The sequence below is a fragment of the Falco biarmicus genome, chromosome 15 (assembly GCF_023638135.1).
Source record: "Falco biarmicus isolate bFalBia1 chromosome 15, bFalBia1.pri, whole genome shotgun sequence".
In the NCBI taxonomy this organism is placed as follows: domain Eukaryota; kingdom Metazoa; phylum Chordata; class Aves; order Falconiformes; family Falconidae; genus Falco; species Falco biarmicus.
The window spans coordinates 2,338,189-2,352,017 of NC_079302.1; the positions used below are offsets into that span (position 1 = coordinate 2,338,189).

The following is a 13,829-nucleotide window of genomic DNA, read 5'->3' on the forward strand; positions in this document are numbered from 1 at the left end:
AGCTCTGCCCACGCTTTCTGGTCTTCCACATTGCAAACCCTCAAAAGTGCTTATTTGTAGTTCGGGCTTGCCCTTGCTCATATAACTTGTACAGGCTCCTACTGAGCTGTGCTGTCTGAAACTTGTCCCCTCTGCAGCTGGGGAGCAGGTCAGAGCACCTGAAAACCAGTATTGACTTCTGTGGAGATCTCATCTGGAACAGACTAGTTTGCTCTGGCTGGGAGAGAAATTTATTTCTGAGCAAACGTGCTTGTCAGGCATGCAGGCGAAGCTGGGTGACTCACAAGAGAGGCCGGGTTTAGCTGCAGCCCTAACGCTTGTCAAGCAAGTTGGGTTTCTGCACACGCTGACGTGACAGTCACCTGAGACTGCTCAGCTCCACACAGCTGAGCCTTCCTCTGTCGTGAGAAGTGGTGAAGGGCTCAGGTACTGCATTTCGGGCTCAGAATCGTCTGCCAACCCTTTCATGTACACATTCAGTTGCCCAGTTAATGAATGGAATTCCTCATTGCTGTGGGTGCTGAGAGCTCCTGGTGGTTCGTGCCCGATGTCACTTTGGGAATTTGTAGCTGGAAAAATATCCTTGAAAAGTGCAGCAAGACCTGTTTAAAAAAAAAAAAAAAAAAAAAAAATTAGAAGCTTGTAATAGATTAGCTGCTATTCAGAGCAAGGATCTGAAGGTATGTTTAAAAAGAAAGTGCTTGTGTCACGGGTAATTCCACATAAGTTGTTCAAGAAAGTGAATTACTGGGACAGGGCACCTGGTAGCACAACGTGGGCAGTTCACTCTCTCCCTGCGTAGTCTGTCGGTTCATGAGTTTCTCACAGTTGGGGGGGTGACATACATTTTTTCCGTAAATAAAATGACTGTAAAACCACACAGATGGTTACAGAAACCTTGAGACAAGTAAATTTTTCTTCTAATCAAATAGAAGAAAGTTATGGAACTTGGCTGATGCTCTGCTAAGCTTTTCACAGTTTCTTTTATTATTCTGTTTGTGCAGATTCCCAATCAGAAACTTTATTTCTGGATCAGGCAAGGATTTGTATTTAGTAGCCTTCATGTACTCAAATACGGCATGCTTGTGGTGAATAAAATTATGTGCTTTAACTTTCTAATGAACAAATCCCTCTGTTTTTCAGATTACACAGTGTTTTTGGGACACATCTCTGTTGGATTTTAATATATGTCCTGCTAACAACAGCTTTCAACTATGGAATCGGTAAATACTTACCTTGCTTCTGTCCAAATTTTCTGTTTTATTACTGAACAAGTGCTTGTGTCCATGTTGATGTGTTTGGATTGGTTTTGTGCTGGTTTACCCCCTCCACCCCCCCGCCTTTTTTTTCTTTTATTTTCTGAAATTTGAAGGTGAAAATTGCAAACTTCCACGGAATAACTTAAAGGTACTAACCCAGAATATATTGGGAGAAGTCTTTAGTTCCAAGGTGCCCTTTCACTTTTACATAACATCAAGTGTAGCAAGTTTTTCCCTAACTTAAAGTTAACTTTCCTGTGGGGGCAGTTCCAGCACTGGTTTGTCCAACAGACTGTGTAGTTTGTTGGTGCTGTTGACTTCTGAGTGTTAAATACTCTCCTGCCTCTAGTATATCATGGTTCTCCACTTTGAAAAAGTCTTTGTAAGAAAAAAGTTATTAAAAAGTGCCAGTTGCACAGTGTTATGTCTCCTTGTGATTAGTATAATTGAAACAGATGGCACCTATGTTTCATTTTGGGCAGAGAAACCTCCCAATATGCCGAGAGTACAGTTTGATTTTGCATTAGGATTCAACTTTTTGGTAGCATCAGCAGATGTAGAAATAATAGGCTGTCTTGGAGTGGAATTTAGGGGAGGGGAAAAAAGATTTTTGCCTCAGTATTTCTGAGAGAGGTGGGTGCTGCTCTCTGGAAAGCAAAATGATGTAGCTGGTAGGAAGGAGTTTGTTCTTGCTGAGTTTTTTTGCAGTGCTGGCAGTTTGGTGTGTTGCAAGCTGAATAAAAGCTGTTGTTTGCTGCTGTCCATGAGCTCAGCTTTGCAGTGCCTGTCGAGGTGGTGTTATGGAGGGGAAGCGCATTGGTGCAGGGTTCAAGGTCATCCTCAGTGTGCCCAGAAACGCTATGGAGAAGGCGCTCAGTGGATAACCTATGGTGTGTTGCTTCTGCTGTGGCACCTTGGGTACTTGGCTGACCTCTTGGTTTATGCTGCAGTGGGATTATTTGTGTTGAAGTTGTTAATACGATAAAAGGCCATTATTGAAGGAGAGTTTCTCTATGTGGAAATACAGGTCTGCTCTGTTAGGTGGCTTTGAAAGCTGGTAAGTTTCTTTCATCCTGGATTTTCAGAAACCAAACAAAAGAATCTTACTCCTCAGTGTTCTATGTAGTAAATCTTAGTTATTTATTATTTAGCTTGTCTGTAATAATTCCAAGGTATTTAGATGGAGAGAAGATGTTATTTCAGTTTCCCTTGGTGAATATTAATAGTGGTAGAAGCCTTTCACAGTGAAACAAAACGGACTAGGCATCAGTAACTCTCCCCTGCTGCAGTTAAGTAATTAAAGTGTATCAAGTGTGAGACCTTTTGCTGTAGTGTGCAGTAACTCTTTCTTTAATGGGTGCTCTGCAGTCCCCTGAAAAACTGAACTGAATCCTAACATCAATTATAAACCAGGTTGTTTACTACCTATTACATTTCATAGTTCGTTACGATGATTTTTCATTTAGAGTTTTGAAGTAAATGGTGTTTTGCTTTCCTGAATGCAAACCGTGCTTTTAAAAACAGGATAGAATTAATTGCAATACCTTCCACTTTATCAAAAACTTAATAAATGTTCAAACATATTTGCACAGTATACTTGCCCACTGGGCAAAATGGCTTGCTCCCTGACAGATTACAGAGCATTACGGTGGCTTGCGTCTCTCCAGGGCCTTTTGTCTGCATCACCTGCCTTTTGGCCACTAATACCTTTTAGGGTTATTACTGAGCTTAAATTATGTGCTGCATTGCTGTGGTAGCTGCCCTTTAGAAAAGTTTGCCGTGTAGGCTTTTCTCCATCTTTAGCCCTTTTCTCTTTGGACGTTTTGTACTTTATCTGAAGCTGCGCTGTGTTGATTGTGGGTCTAGCTGAAACCGTGGATGGAAGAACTTGACAGATGAAGGTTAAGGATGTATCATGTGACAAAGCATTCAGACTGCAGAAAGAAATAATTACTTAGGAAGTCAGATGTTTCTCTGACTTCTGAAACAAAACAAAAAAGAGTGATTTTGCTTTGTGGGTTGTGTGAGCCCTGGGAGGAGACAGTTGAGTGACCTTTTCCAGTAAAATTGGTTTTTATCTGCTGCTCTGCAGAGACAGACAATTGTGTTACTTAAAATGCATACTGGTCTGGGGTCTAATAGCTCCATTCCTGGGCCCCTGCAGTATGGAGATACTGGCGAGAAAAGAACATCAGAATCCTCCAGTGCTGGCTGAAAAAAAATTACCCAAACCTGGCATGTTCTGAAACTGTAGAGGTGAGTTCATAGGCTTTGTGCTGTTGGGGAGGCTGTGGCATACACGATCACTGCAGTTTATCACGCAGGTTCCAGCCAGTGCGCTGATGTGCAGTTTATGCCATCCTCTGAGTAGCCCAAAGATTGAACAGAATTCATGTCTGGCCCAAGCTTGAGTAAAAACTTCTCCTCCTAAAAAGCAATGATTCTAAAAGCAGGTCATCATCTTTGACTCCTGAGGCTGTGTATGCTTAAAACCCTGGGGTGCTTCCATACCCAAGTGCCAGACTAGCAGTGTGATGATGTGTCACCTTCCGTCTTGTCTGAGGAGTAGCTGTTGTCATGAAAGTGCTCAGCTTTCGTCACTTGTCCATTCGTGACCATGAGAATGAGGTTGCCTTTGCTGTAAACCTGTGAGTGAAAATGCACTGGGGCACAAAACTGGTTTGGTTTTTTTCTCCTCTGTCCAAGCAACATGATCTGAAGAATGCTGCATGGATTCCCCACTGAAAGGGACTAAGGAGCCTGACTTCCAGGACCAAGTTTACCTCTGTAGTAAAATCCTGCTGTGTTCACTATTCTGACAATGCTGTCCCATGCTTTGAGGCTTGGCTAATGGAAATAAAGCTTCAGTGCTGGAAGGGGACTTGGAGGGGGTACCACTGTGCTGTCCCCTTCAGTTGCAAACCTAATGCAGGGTGTTTCTGTGCCTGGGAGGTGGTTTGTTCCCATCACATATGCCAATACCACTGGTTGTGATGGTGTGCTGTTAAGCTGATGCCCAAGATATTCAGCATTTAAATAAAACATAAATGTTTAGAGGTTTATGTGGACTGTTTGTGGCATGATGTGCTGACCCAGAAGTAGTTGCATTGGTGCAGCTGGAGGACCAGTAATGTTGCGGTATTTTGCAGGGAGGGAGCGGAGGACCTTGTTCCACCGTAGGAAGTACTATGAAAGTCTGAGATTTCTCCATCTTGGTAGATGGCTCCTTTATTGTGAAATACAGGAGATGCTACAAACATTGCTAACCCTTAGTTCTCTAAAAGAGACTTACGGGGTTTTGTGCATGTTTTTAGGTTCTCCGTCCCCGCCCGCCCCCATCATCCTGTGCTCCCCCCACCCCCCAGCTTTCTGTAGTAGAGGACCTATCTAAATGAGTGGAGAAAAAGGGAGCTCAGTTGACTGTGTGAGTTGCCAGCTTCATGCAGTATGAGCAGCCGCAACACAGCACCTCTCATGCTGCAATGAGTAGGACAGGTATGTTCTCACTAAACAGTTTTGAACAGTTTGCTCAAAACAAGCCAGGTCCATCGTGGTAGCTGCTTTTTGCTTGTTGACAGCAAGAAATTGCTCCATTGCACTGGGCTTGTTTTGGGGTTCAATGACTCAACTGATTCGCAGAGCTGGTCCCCAGCGCTGGAGCTGATGGCTGGTGTGATTCGTGCTTTCCGGATGTCTTCATTAGGGGAAGCAGAGGGGTCAAGGCTTTCTCCAAGCAGCAGAGAGATTGCAGTGGCTTTTGATGGTGGTTTTGGCAGTGGTATTTTTACGGAGTTCATAATGAATATGTAGGTGTAAGATTAAAAGAATGAATAAGGTAGGGCTGCTAAACAGAATTGCTTTTCAGAGCTGCAGCCGTGCCTTGTTCTGACCTCCTGAGAAGGATACAATTGTAAAGCTGAGGCCCGTAGTGGAAAAGCAATTACAATACATGCTTCCAGGATTGAATTGTCCTCTGAAAGTCAGATGCTGCAATAATGGTAGTGTTGTTTAGGTGAAACGTGACTTTACTTAACTGCTTGGTGTTTTTCTATTAATGTTCTTTAATATGTTCATATACAGTTTTCAATTCTTACTGCTTTGGGGAAAATAAAGCTTAGTGTTCCACAAGGAAGATATTTCTTTGCATAGAAGTGTTCTTCTGAGCTCTCTGGCTTTTTTCCACATCTTTCAATTCTTATCCCTTCCGAATTAGAGGGGTTGGAAGATAACACAACAGAAGTGCAGCGTATGGTTTTTTTTATTTAACATGTCGGTCACAGCCGAGCTGAGCAGGGAGGCTTTCTGTGTGGGTCTGGGGTACGGTTCGAAAGCACTGTTTTTTGGGGTGAGAAGCTGATGTGTTATGAAGCAGTGCCTGGAGAGGAGGGGTGGGGAAGCCATGTGCAAGTGGAATTAGTAGTCCTATGTAACATTAAAGAACTAGAGCTGTGACTTGTGGGTTTGACTGACTTTTGCTGTGGTTTGCACCCCAACCCTGAAATGGTGGAGCCCTTTCTGTCATAAAAAAATCTGATTTTGAAAGTGCTGCGCAGCAGCTGGGTGGCTCTTTGGGTGCAGGTTTGCCTGGAGTGATTCAAATGAGGGAGTTTGGGTTTGTGCTGCTGTGTGGCTCAGCCAGGGAAGGCTGCAGCCAGGGTGGACAGGAGATGGATTGGTGGAGAGTGTTTCCTACCCAGTGCTCTTCTCTGGCATCGTGCTTGTATGCTGTCATACCTGCATGAATGCAAGGTGGGTTTCCATGGCCCTTAGAAGTGGTAAACTTTTCTGCCTTGTCTATTTTGTGCTCTGTAATGGACAGCACTGAAGTTAATCTGAATTTAATTTTTAAAGCTGTATCTTCACAGTAAGCAGAAGTTAAGCAGAGGTGGCTTTATTGTGAGCCTAGATTTCTAGCCTGGCTAGAACAGGTCTTGAGTTTTTGGATACGAAACACTGCTGAGACATACAGAAAATCCTTCCCCTGTCCCAGTGAAAAAGCTGGATTCTCAGGTGTAATCTTAGCCTGAGTGTTTGATTTGAGCATCTGAATTGCTGCTTTTACAGTTCTCTGTATTTTATCAGAACTTGTTAAGTTGCCAGTGTTACTTATATGCCACTTTTGGCAGATGTCACCTACATGCCCTCAGTCTGAACGTACCTTTTAGTAGAAGTGTAGGTAGGGAGGCTCCTTTCTTGAGTGTCAGGTGTTAGAGAGTGGAGCTCTTGAGTTAATTTACTTTCACTAACCTTTCCATTGCTAATAAGCTAACCTGGCCCATGTGCATAGTGCAGCCTTTAATGAACAGATCTGAGCTAAGCAGGAACTTCTTTGAAAAAATTTATTGCTTGACTTGTTCTTTGGGTGTAATTCAGATCTGTGTGTTCATCATGGCATAGAGGGAGTTCTTGGTAAGAGCGAGCAGTCCACCACCAAATAAAACACTTGTCTTTGTTCTTGTGTTCTGTTTAGAACTAGGCAAAGCTGTGGCAATAATTACCTAAAAAGATAGAAGGTTGGTGTGTGTCCCCTGCCGGAATCTACTTGGTTTTGAAAATTTATTCTCTGAAGGGGCTACATTGTGACAACAGAAATCCTGGTTTTTAAAAGAAGTGTACTTGAGTTAGGGTATTTTAGGTTTGTATCAGCTAAGGACTCTACACTTAAAAATCACAGTTGTGTTTAGAAACAAGCTTGTAACATAGATGGCACACAGGATCACAATTTCCAGTAACTGGCGGAGTCTTATTTCTTGGGGGAAGATTCCTGAGAGACATAGAGCCCAGGTGACACACGGAAGCATGATTTTGGGAAGGGAATCTGCAGGTTATTTGGTATGTAAATGGCCAGTTAGTGTTTCGTTTTTGTGCAGCAGTGTTCCTGGGTGCACCCTCTTCTGAAAGTAAAAGTGCTTCCTGGCGGGTTCTGGTGTGGTGGGTGAGGTGCAGCCTTTGGAGTAATGGTTTTATTTATTTATGAGTGTTTTGTGTAGCACCAAAGTTTATTCTTGAAAGGGACTGAAGTTACAGTCTCCGCCCTGAGGAAGTGACACTCAGGGTGTGAGATGACAGGCTTTGCAGGGGAACGGCAAGATTACACAAAATACGGCTGAAATCGCTTGTTTTCAGAAGATATCCATCATGCTGTGATTAAGTGCAGATGATGCATTTGGCAGCAAGAGGTGTGCAATCTGTTCCTACCCTAAGGAGCTTGCAGACCAAAGGCCTGCTGATAAGACCAGACTCACTGTTGTACTTCTTGAATGAATAATGGTTTAGGGTGTTCTTGTTCCATTAACTTTTGCTCTTTTAAATAATAGTGTAGACAATTGTGAGCCTGGTGATTTTGACATTCAAATTCGTGAATTCTTTAAGTCGGGGGAAGTAGCTTTTTGTGGGTTTGGGGGAATGCATTCCTGTGGCATGAATACTGAGTAGATGCATCAGCGACTTGGGCATCTTCCAACCCCAGCCATTCTGTGATCTTCAGTGGAGCCACAAGTGGGACAGTTGGTGTCCGACAGGTAAAAGTCAGCTGCCTGACACCCCTCAAGGTGGGAATCGGTGGTGTGAAGTAGCAGGAAACACAAGTCTGAATTTTATGGAAACCTTGCATGGAAGGTGATTTGGCTGAACCACTGAAGTGTCTAACACCATAACAGAGAGGTGCAGTCTGTTTCTGTAACACGTACATACATGTAAGAGGGGGAAATGATTATTGCAAGCAAATGCAGAATTGAGGGATATGCTTTATTGATCCCCTTAGAAGGGAACTCCTTATAAAAACAGGAAGTGCTTCTGAAAAGTAAGTCTTAATTGTCAAGTGTGAAGATGGAGACTAGGTGCCATCATTATTTCTGTTCCCTTGGTTAAGTTCTTGGCAGAGCTTTAATTTTAGAAGGACAGGACAACAAGGGCTGAGATTTGCAGGCTCAGTCTAATTTGCTACAGGCTTAATTAGATGCTTGAGAACACAGGTACTCTTGAAAATTTTTGCAACGCTGCTTGTTATCCCTGTTTTATAGTAGTGTGCTGGACTTCTCCAGAAATTCAAAGATCACTGAGTTGTATTTAACAAGTTAATGTTTTAATTAGTATTTTGATCTTGTGTTGAGACTGGGCGGGCTAATTGTTTCCAATTGTGGAGATGTGCAGAAGCTGGGAGAGGGATTTCTTGGGTGTTTTGAAGAAACTTGCATCTTGTGGACATTCAAGCGAGTGAGGGGGTGTAGGCTGTTGTCTGTGCTCACGGTGGCAGAGGCTCTGAGGGGCTTGAATTCCCAGAACCTCCCCCTGTGCCTGGGTGTTTTGGGAAGCTGACACGCCTGGCTTTTCTGTCCTCAGAAGTGGCTTTGGTTTGGTAGACAAGTACTAGAAGCTCTGCTTTTACTCAGAACTGTTTAATCCGCATTGCCTGCCTTCACCGCTGCCCAGGCTCATCCCGGCTGTGGGCAGATGGCTGCAGGCAACTGCATCGGGGCATTTTGGGAAGTCACAGCCTTTTTGAGAGGGCCGTGGCAGAAACCAGAGAGTAAAGCAGTTTTCTGAAGCACTGTGGGAATGCCTAAAACTCTCCTCTTCCCCTGGGAGTGGTGGTCTCAGCTGTAATGTTTTTAACTCTTGAATTTGGAACAGACTTAGAAGCTCACCTTTGGGGGTGGTAGCTTGTTAAGTTGTCAATACTATTGCCTGTAACCATCTGTTCCTACCACTAAGTAGCTGCAAAAATCAGTAATTTATTTTTTTTTTTTTTAGGCTTGGGTGTAAATCTTCTTCCTTGTTATTTTAATGGTCTCCCTCATTATAAAAGACAAGCATCTCCACAATGCTGGAAAGGCAGAACAACATTCTTTCTTTAATCTTTCATCAAAATTTATTTGAAATTTAAATTCAAATAGTTACCAATATTAGAGGTTGCTTTGGAGCACAGTAGTTGTTTCTGGTGAAGTCAGTGCGTGGGTCTCCCTTATCAAACAGGAATGTGCTTGTGTAACTTCACCTTTCTGGGTTAACCGCTGCTAAGAGGAATGGAGATGGCAGGCGTGTGTACAATTTGTTTTGGGATATTGCCACTGTATATGGATGCTGTGTTTGCTTTTGCAAGTAAAACTTGTCATGGATTCTTATTTTCTATTTATTTTTGTCCTAGTGAGTTACTAATCCAAGTGGGCTGGCATTGGTAGTTTTGATAATCAGTTGCTGGTGGTGGTAGCTAGGGTTACAGAGGAGAGGTGGTCTGGTGGTTGTCGTATGGCAGTCACAGGAGCGCTGACAGCAGCATCAGTTGTTGGACAGACAAGACGGGACTACTGCATGTTGTACCTTGAGTTATCCAGGGCTGGGATTTCACTCCGAGATTCAAACTGCAGAATCAAAATGGATTGACCTCAAATAATGATGTTAGTGTTTTGGGACGTGAGATCCCGGTTACTGGGGTTGTCTTCAGTGCTGTCACATGGTGCATAGTAATGACACTTTTCTAATACAGGAAGGCTTTGCAGCCCGAGGCCAGGTGTTCTTCAGTTTTTATTCTCTTCCTTACTGTGTCACTGGAGTTCAGTTCTGCAAATGTTTGTTTTGGTGGTTATCTGAACTACAGAGTGTATGCCTGAGGGCTCTGTTGAGGTAATGTCCAGTTTTCCCTTCTTCATACCATCTGCATGCTCACCACTGATGTTGAAAGTTGGGTTTTGTCTGATCTAAAAAACAGCTGTTGGATTTAGATGGGGTGTGATGTGATGTGTCTGCCTGGACTCATCCTGTTATACAGTAATGTAAAAATATGGTATTATCTTGCAGTAATATACAAGCAGCAGTGACCTGACCAGCTCTCTTCTCTGGTCAGGCACATGCTGCTGCATCTCTGTGGGCTTTGTTGGAAACCTTCAGGTGCTGTGCATGGCTGAGCAAGGCTGGGAGCAGTGCTTGGGTGAGAGTGGGTCCTGTGCCTCGCTATCACGGCAGGAGAGCAGCCTTGGTACGATGAAGAAATGGAGAAGCTCTTGAGGGATTTAGTCCTGGCTGTAATGAATGGTTTGGAGGATTTGCAGGATAGGAGTGGTCTCCAAAGATTGACAAGGAAGCCCAGAAATGTGCATCTGTTGTTCTGGCAGCTGTAGCTGCCATAAAGAAGGACCTGGCATGCCACTATTAATTTCTTGTGTACCCTTAGAAAATTTTAATACTTCCAGACTTCAGAGTTTTTTAGGAAAAGTTGTTACTCTAAAAGTTGTCACTCTAAAAGTTGTCATGCATCTTGCAGGGGGGCTTGAACTCTCTGGGGCAGAGCTCAGGTGTCCTTAAAAAAGTACATTTTCTGTGACTTGCCTTGGCTTCAGATGATAACATTTAAGCTTAATTCTGAATTTCCTGGAATTCTTGACAGTCAGTTTGTTTCTAAGTTTGGTGAAAGGCAGGAGGGCAGTGTTGAGGGCTGGATGTGTTTATGTGCACTTGGGCACTCGAGTTTTTCCCCCAAGGCTGACTCGCGGTCCAGCGTAGTTGAGCTCTAGCAGTTGGTCAGATGCTGACAGCAAACTAACACGGGTGGGTGGGTGTGTAATTCTTGGAGGAACTGTAAAAATTAGAGGAGCTGGTCAGTTTGATGCATGTGGGTAGGTATGGTGGGAGGAGTTCTTTTGATATTCATCATTTTTGTCCTTTTATATAATTTTTCAGCCATTTAAAATAATGGTATAAGGATTCAAAGGTCAACATTGAATAGCTCTGGTTATTCTCTGCTGGACCTAGACTTATTGCTGGTGTCGTATAAGAAATATACTTCCTTTTCATGTTACACGGTCAGAAGAAAATGATTTTGTCTTCAGTAGTTTTTACCTCATTCTTGTAGTCTTGCCAATATCCTGTATTTGTTTTTTGCAGGAAGCCTTTAAATGTTTTCTTAATTGGAATTAACTGTTGTAATGGAAATGCACATTTTGGTTGAAGATAATGTAGGAAGTAAATATTCACAGAAATTTTATTTTAAGTTAGTGGAAGAACATTCATTGGAGAGCTTTGCTTTGGAACTTCAACTTCTGAGAGGCTAAAAGAAAGCTTTCTTTGCTCTTGGGTAATAATAAAGGACTAAACCAACTTTACTGCTCCCGAATTATCTTGAGCAACTAACCTCAGACTGATAGTAAGTCTGTTATTGTATTATAAATGATGTTAATTAATGTAATGATGCAGATTGAATGCTATACAAAAGTTCTATGGAGTCAAAATCAAATGACAACAGGTAATAAATAATTTGGCAAAATAAAGACATGAAAACAAATAAAGAATGAAAAAATATTAATCATGTATTCTTTTCCTGTCAACAGTTAGGACTGCATCTGTATGTAGCAGCTGGCCAGTCCTGAATTCATTTCTCCTCTAGTTTTTAACAATGTTTTTACGGCAGTCTGAAAGATCTCTGTCTAAATGAACTGGTAGCAGGGACATAGTGCCTCTGGGCTTCAATTTGGTGAGGTATCACACAGCTAAGTTCTTTCTTTCTCCCAGTAGTATCTTGGTTATTTAGTGCTTTAATGTAAGGAGTACTTGAATATATGAATTATAGACTCAACGGTTTGGTTAAAGATACAGAAACTTTCCTCGTTCCCTTGACCTCAGTCTTGCTGAAGGTAGGAATGCATTTAAATACCTGTAGCTCTGGGTGTATGTATGCAGCTCTTATGTGTACATGCATATGTATTTTTAAATGTCCCCTATTTCAAGGTCATCAACAATTAAAGTTGAAGTGCAGACTGGATTTCCTGTAGCAAGATACCTGTTATTGGAGCTAATTCCCATGATGTGAAAGGAGTGTGGGATGGGGACCAAAGGTTTTCATTTGAATCCTGTGTGGTGCTTTGTACCTGCTGGGATGAGAAGAGTCCGTGTTGGCAGTCTCTTCCCACAGTAGTCTTCAGAGCTGCTTGATCTGTTTTTTTTTCATACTTGTGAAACGGCACCAAGCTTTGGGACGCTCCTGCGTAAGCTTAGGCAATGATGAGCAAGACAATTAATTAGATCTTCAAGAGAGATAACTATAGCAATGAGTTGTGCATAATAGTAGCTTGGAATTCCAATGACGTGTTTGCAAAATGCTGTGCAACATGCATGCCTTGGCTGAAGCGTAATTATTTCTCAGCGTTGCATGCCCAGATGCCTCTGGGCACTGTAGCAAAATTTAGTAAGCAAATTGTGTGAACAAAAAAGCTCAACTTTGATGGTTTTGCACACACCAAAATAGTTGTCAGTGAAGCGATCAACTGCTGGTTTGGTCATCTGTGGGTGGTGTCTTCAGTGTACTTACAGACGGCAGTTTGCCATTTGGATACCTCCAAGATGCTGCTGTAGACTTAGACTTACTGGTTTGTAATCCTAAATTAAAGGAGGAAAAAGAATAAAAGAATTAAAATTAGATTGCAAGTATGGGGATTTTCTGTACTGTTACCATACAAATTGTGTACTTTTTGACCAGGGATGTGGGCAAGTCTACCTTCTTTCAGAATACTGTGCTGCCCCTAATACTCCTGCCCCAGAGAATTTGGTGGCTTTAAAGATAGGTGTCACTTTAAAGTGAAATGCTTTTGTTAGTGAAACTTCACTTAAAATCATCCCCCATTCAGAGCTTTCTTTTGCTCGCAGAAATAGTTTCTATATTCATATTTAATTTACAGTAGCTCAGAGGAATGAAGAAAGTACTGGACTTTTTTTCTTTTTTTGTATAGTCTTTATTAAATTTCTTTGGAACAACTCTTGGATATAAACAAGGAGGACACAGTGTACTGGGCAAAGTAGTGAGACATTTTTTGTTAAAACCGTAAGTGTTCATGGCTTTAACATTGGAAGGTAAAAACTGGTGAAGTTCATCAGATACCTTAAAGCAGTTCTAGTTACCACTTGTTCTTTTCCACCTCCTTTTCTGAAGCGATTCTTTGTAGCTTTACCTCTTGATACAGATTTAGATTGTTTTGTTGGGGTTTTTTTGTGACTGAAAACCTTGCATTTCTGATGATGACAGTAAAGAGCTGTGTTCTGTAACTTAGGAGAAAGTTTGGTCATAATTCAAGATGTGGTCCTGGAGAGGCTTCAGTTAGAAGGTGTTGAAAGATGGCTGTATTTTGCAGTTTGCAAAGTTGGAATTTTTTTCCCTGTTAAAACCTTGGGGATCCCTGGGAAAGGAGGTTGATCCTGGCTTTTTCTGCTGGGTGAGTAGGAATCTAAAACTTCACCCCCCTGCTTTGACCTAGTTATGAAGCCCTTGCCTGTAAAAGTATTAATTTGTGGACTCTGAGCCATTTAGTATTAGGCTTGCAGAGTAGTGTACACTTTTCTGCAGAGCCACCTTGAGTTTAGACGTTAAAGGATGGTGATAAATCTGATAAACTTGGTAGAATATATATTCTAGTGTGCTATAAACCCTTCTTTGTTACTCTGGAATTAATCAATGACTTTGACTTCTTTTTTCCCCTGCTGAGCTATACTTTCAGAAGGTATAATTAAAAAAAAAAAAAAAAGCTATAGTTTTCCTTTTTGTTCAACTCTGCTGTTGTTGAACTATGTGTGGTTTGGACTTCAGCC

The 13,829-nt window shown here is 42.2% G+C and overlaps 1 protein-coding gene across 7 annotated transcripts in view; it reads left to right on the forward strand.

Moving 5' to 3' along the window:
- ANKRD11 (ankyrin repeat domain containing 11) overlaps positions 1-13,829 on the forward strand; it is a 159,889-nt gene that overhangs the window by 26,012 nt on the left and 120,048 nt on the right. For all 7 annotated transcript variants that reach the window (XM_056361032.1, XM_056361031.1, XM_056361037.1 and 4 more), the window contains one exon: positions 1,144-1,223. The gene's annotated coding sequence lies outside the window, so the exon portion shown is untranslated. The remainder of the gene's footprint in view (positions 1-1,143; positions 1,224-13,829) is intronic.